The 6196-nt window shown below is 38.8% G+C and overlaps 1 long non-coding RNA gene across 1 annotated transcript; it reads left to right on the top strand.

The window, feature by feature from the left end:
- The first annotated feature begins 26 nt into the window (after nucleotides 1-26).
- On the top strand, nucleotides 27-4773 carry LOC114232606 (uncharacterized). The gene is made up of 2 exons (XR_003618691.2): nucleotides 27-468; nucleotides 4238-4773. It is a non-coding gene; the product is annotated as an uncharacterized LOC114232606 (long non-coding RNA).
- The last annotated feature ends 1423 nt before the right edge of the window (nucleotides 4774-6196 follow it).

Raw genomic sequence — 6196 nt, 5'->3', positions numbered from 1 at the left:
ACTCTGGCGGTGAGAACTAACTGCCTTTGGAGGCACAGAGGAAGAGAAAGGGGGGATTGAAAACTGAACCGCACTAAGGAGTTCCACAATATAAATGGAATCTTGTTCCAATTTCTGCAGTGATACCTCAATTAATGGATCATCTGAGAACAAAGCTCCCTTGGAAATGAGTTGGCATGTGTTTTAAAAGAAATGCTTCACACACGATGCCAAGTGGAAAAGGAATACCAGCAGTTAATTCAGAAGGACTCCTGAACAGATTGTTGTCCGTACCCACATGAAGGTCACTAGGTCCAACCTAGGCAAAATGGTGCAGCTTTTGTTTGTCTTCTTTAAAATCTCTCCATCTTTTCCCCTCCTAGTACTCTCCCGCTTAGATGACCATTATTCTCCTCTTATCAAACCTGGGAGGAACTGCATATTGTACAGACTTAATAGACTACCTGGTTACAATTCAGTGTGGATGAGGTGAGTTGGTTAGCACAAATCCCATTGCAATTTGAAACCTTTTCATTTAATTGTAGCTCAGTGGTTTTCTTCAGCAAGCATAAAGTGGCTGCTGGAGGTCTATTGGTGGGCAGTGTTTGGAAAAGAGAAATGTTCATCGGAAGACTCTTCTACCAAGTGGAGCCTGACAGATTCCCGGCTCTCACACAGTCCTTAGTCCTAAGAAAGCTCCCCACCACAGCACAACCACCTGTCCTAACCTTAACCTGCCTTCCTCACTGCTTAAGATAATCACACCCTTAACATTTGGAAAGTGCAATCATTGCCAGAAAGAATATCTACTTATACAAAGGCGAACATACAAACCGGGGTCTATCAGAGAACAAAGCTCTTTATTTGCCTAATCAAGCTCCTTGGCTATCAGAGTCTTCCTCAGAGGAACACCTGGCAGGACCTTCTCTTATCTTCTTCCCTGGGCTCACTCCCATCTACCCCCTAATTCTTTTTATCTGTCTATTCACCCACAGGGTCCCACCTCCCAATTGGTTTCACCCAGTTTTCTTCTCTTTTCATCAGTTCTTGCTCTCCTGGGCATCCTATAAAATTAACAAATCTACAAGAAAAACATTTCTCATGCTACTATTTCCTACACTTCAAGCATAACCTAAATATGTGTGTTATGCTAACAAAGTCCTTTTTGTCTCTTCTTTCTAATGACCCTGATGAAAAAAGATTGGGTGTGGTGGTGGTTGTAAAGTAAAAAAATTCCACCCTGCCACATTTATATTTGTGACCATATGATAATATTTTGCTTTTTATTTAATTATCCTATCTAATAAGAGAGTAATATGCAAATTAACCATCACTCTGCTACACCCACAAGCCACGCCCACCAACCAATCAGGAGTTAGTATGCAAATTAACCCAACCAAGATGGCTGCAGCCACAAAGTGAGCAGGAGGCTTGGGTTTCCCCGGTAATGGAGGAAGCCAAGCTTTCCGCACACCCTGGCTGGCCTAGGCCTCCACTCAAGGCTACAAAGTTTCAATTAGAGAAGATAAATAAATCCCAGATACCAAGGCCTCTGCTTGGGTCGCCAGGGGGCGTGGCCAGCCTGCAAACCACCACAGGCCCCTCGCCCAGGCCGCCCCACACCCCACGGGAACCCCCACCCTGATCCGGGACACCCTTCAGGGCAAACCAGCCGGCCCCCACCCGTGCACCAGGCCTCTATCCTATCTAATAAAAGTAAAATGCAAATTGACCATCACTCCAACACACAAGATGGCTGCCCCCATGTGGACACAAGATGGCCAACAGGGGAAAGCAGTTGGGAGGGACCAGGCCTGCAAAGGAGGGCATTTGGGGGCAATCAAGCCTGCAGGGGAGGGCAGTTAGGGGTGACCAGGCTGGCAGAGGAGGGAAGTTGGGGGTGACCGGGCCTGCAGGGAAGGGCAGTTGGGGGGGACCAGGCCTGCAGGGGAGGGCAGTTAGGGGTGACCAGGCCTGCAGGGGAGGGCAGTTAGGGGCAAACAGGCTGTCAGGGGAGCAGTTAGGCATCAATCAGGCTGTCAGGGGAGTGGTTAGGGGGTGATCAGGCTGACAGGCAGAAGCAGTTAGGGGCAATCAGGAAGGCAGCCAGGCGAGCAGTTGGGAGCCAGCAGTCCTGGATTGTGAGAGGGATGTCCGACTGCCCAGTTAGGCCCGATCCCGGTAGGATCGGGCCTAAACAGGCAGTCGGACATCCCTAGAGGGGTCCCAAATTGGAGAGGGTGCAGGCTGGGCTGAGGGACACACCTTCCCCCCCATGCACGATTTTTGTGCACCGGGCCTCTAGTATTTATATATTTATATACTTATATCCTGATGCATCTTAAGTTATTTTAGATAAAGTTAGATAAAATGTAAATGAAGATTATTTTCTTTATTGTTATTCTTTACAACTTATATTAGAGTGCTCCATACTGATACATTCTAATAAGAATTTGAGGCAGCTTATATGTAAATAGCATGTTTGTAAATTGAATCTTTTGAAATATACTAGGGAAACTTATTCTTTAAAAGTAATCCTAGATAAATTATTCTGTTTGGTAAATAATACTTTTTGAACCAAAAATAAATAGCTGATACATCTCTTGTAAATACAGATTTTTTAAAGATGTTTCAAAACAGGCATATTTAAATCATTTTTTTCTTCTTAAAAATTCTTTAAAAACTATATTCTACCAGTTCAGTTGGGTACCATTATATATAGACCTGGAAAGCCCGATGGAAATCTTCAAATAGTTACAGTAAAGTGACAGGCTAGACAGGGGACAGAATTAGCAACCTCAGAATTGCTATCCAAGTTTTAGAATTGCTGATGTTTGGTAGGATGGTAGGATGGTAGGAAGTTGAGAAGGTCAGATTTGTTTGTTCACTATTTTCACTATCTATATATATAAAAGCCTAAGTGAACATTACGACCAGACAACTGGACAATTGGACACAGCCAACCTCCTGCGGCCAGCCAACCTCCCATGGTCCCTCGCCCGGCTGGCAGGCCCCGATTGGCCTTGATCAGGGCCGGCCAGCTAACCTCCTGGCCCCAATTAGGCCAACCAGGACTGGGTGAGACAGACCCCTGATCGACCCCGATTGCCGGCTAGGCCCAGGGACCCCACCAGTGCCCAAATTCATGCACCGGGCCTCTAGTCACAATATAAGCTCCATGAGTGCAAGGATTCTGGTTGGCTCAAGGCTATATTCCCAATAGTTAGCATTCTTTTACAATTTCACAATATTACAGTAAACATTTCCTAAAGTAATGTCTTCAAATTTGTTACTGATATCTGAGGCAGGATGAAATATTTTATCATTAACACATTCATTATGGAGTCAATCAACTGATCTATAAGTGCAGAACACATAAGACATTATATAGTGTATATACAAATATATGCACACATAATGCTTATCAAACATTAGAGGAAGAAAACTTTTTCTCCCATATATAAAGCACTGCATTATCTATTTAACCCCTCAGAGTAAATACTGGCTCATGTCACATGCCCTAATAAATGGAATTAATTAAAACAAGAAAAGCTCATATGTACACATATAATACCTTAATAAAAAAATAAAATAAAATAATAAAAAATAAATAAATAAATAAAAATAAATAAAACAAGAAAAGCTCAATAAAAACTAGAAAATAGATACAATGACAACATATGTCTTTGATGTCCTTTTCTGATTTTTAGGGGGTAAATAATATTGAGTATATTAATTGCAAATAATCTATTATTCTTTATATCTGAGAATAGAAAATAAAAGTGTAGCAGGTTAATGGGGTTAGTATTGATAAATATGAGTAAAGTACATGAAAATATGTAATACAGTAGATATCAAAACAATGTACATGTGAAAAATTTCAAAATGTTTATTTTTTAGAAAATAATCCCTAAAACTGAAAACCAGCTGAAAAAAATTAGCTGTATACCTAAAAATGATTTATTTTGAGTGATGTTAGAACACAGTTCAGAAGATCCAAAGACAAAAAGAACTAAGAAGACATTTTAAATTTATTCAGTCATTTTCTTGGTAGTGTTAATATTGGTTTTCTTTGAAATTTTCCTCATACTACAGGATAAGCACACTTTTAGATTAACAATGTTATCAAGAATTTCAGTAAAATATAAAAAAAAGACCTAATTAGAAAATCAAAGAACAAAGTAAAACATTATAATGTTGAACAGAATTGAAAATATTATCATGAACGAATGATTTTTAAAAATAATTTCTTTTCTAGCTGCAGACTTCAATGGCTAAAAACACTGCCAACTGGTAGAAAAGAACACACAGGACTCCTTGAGGAAATAGCTTCTATCAGTCAGGGGCAGAAGTACAAGGTGCTCCAGGGAGATCTCAGGCCAGAACGGAAGAAAGCTTTTTGAAGATTAATGAGGTCCTATTAAAAGGACACAGAAGCCAGCTTCAAGTGGCTTCTACGGGCCTTCCATGTGATGATTATGATTTGGGCTTTCCAATGGAAGGATCCAGCCATCGTCATGCTAATCCAGTGGTCAGTACAGCATCACTAATTATGGGACAAACAAATACTATGTGTCTCCTAATATAATGCAATATGAATTACACACCATCTATGACATATCCTAGCCAAAAATGTTCCAACTTGGTCTAACTTTTAGATCTATCTTCCAGTTTCCCAGAATACAGGAGATGGACAAATAATCTAATTCAGTGCTTCTCAAGCTGTAGTAAAGAACCAGTACTTCTGTAAATTAAAAATGAATTATCTGAAAAAAAGAAGTGCATATAAAAACATCAAGGTGGTTTTGGTATTTATTTTTAAATATTTATACAGTCAGATAAAATTATCTTTTCTTTTTAAATCTTCTGGTTTTCCTGTTAAGGTAGTTTTTTCCAGTACCTAAATTTATATATAAATTTTTTGTCTGTTTTCTTTCTTTAAAAATTAATTTATTATTTTAAAATGTTCTATCTATGCTTCATTTTTAATAGGCTGTTATTTTATTCTATCTGAATACCCAACTGTTTTAGTACCACTAATTAAATGAGCTATTATTTTCTCATTGATATGAAATACCACATATCTATATAGACACACACAGAGATATATATTATGAACTATTTCTAAACTTCCTAGTCAGGCCCACTGACCTATTTGTCTATTTCTATATCATTACAATACTGATTTGTAGTATGCTTTATTTTCTGTTAAGGAGTTTCTGTTGCTCTTCTTTTTCATTCTATTATTTCTAGTAGTGTGCTCCCTCAAAACCCCCCCCCACTTAATCTAGTAGTGTGCTCCCTCAAAACCGCGCCCCCCACTTAATCTAGTAGTGTGCTCCCTCAAAACCCACCCCCCACTAATCTCTTGGACGTCAGTATCATCGGGGAGGAGGAGGGGTAATTATCATTTTATTGCTTCTTTTTCCATGTCCATACCAATTATTTTATTATCATATTTAACTGCATTCACTAGGACTTCCAAATCAAAGCTGAATGATAATGATTACAGTAGAAACACCTATCTTGTTCCTGTTTTCCATTAAAATGACTTCAATATTTTACTGTGTACCAAAAACTAACAGCAAATGTTATTCTAAACAGCCCTTTACGTGTTTAGTTTCCTTCTATTGCCATTTTGGTTTTGTTTGTTTTTATTGCAAATGGTTGTTAAATTTTATCAACTTCTGTTTCATAGTCTAGGGATAGGATCACTTTCCCCCCTCAATTTGTTGATATAATAAATTATATATTAACTTTCCTGACATTAGAAACATCTTACTATTCCTGAAAAAAAGAATTTGCAGTTGATTTGGTTATAGTGTATTATTCCTTTGATATTTTGCTAGACTTTATTTGCTAAGATTTCATTTATACTTCTTTCAACTATATTCATAAATGAGATTGGTTCATGGCTTTCTTTTTTGTACTTAATAGTTTAGTATTACATTTGTATGCTTATGAATTGAGAAGGAGTTCATCTTTCACAAGTGTCTGGAACAAAATCAGAATTATTTGTAATTTCTTTTTCTTGTCTTTCCCTTTTTTATAATCTATAATAATAAAAGCATAATATGCAAATTGCCTGAACAGCCGAACAGCGGAATGACCATCTGGACCACCCTCTGGATGTCCTTCTGGACAAAGCCGGGGTTGCGAGGGCCGAGGCAGCTGCCAGGGCTGCGAAGGCCTACTCTTGCACAAATTTTGTGCATCG

Source organism: Eptesicus fuscus, chromosome 4 (assembly GCF_027574615.1).
Source record: "Eptesicus fuscus isolate TK198812 chromosome 4, DD_ASM_mEF_20220401, whole genome shotgun sequence".
Classification (NCBI taxonomy): Eukaryota; Metazoa; Chordata; class Mammalia; order Chiroptera; family Vespertilionidae; genus Eptesicus; species Eptesicus fuscus.
Note: the sequence above shows the minus strand (reverse complement) of the source record. Positions and strands in the feature narration are given on the sequence as shown.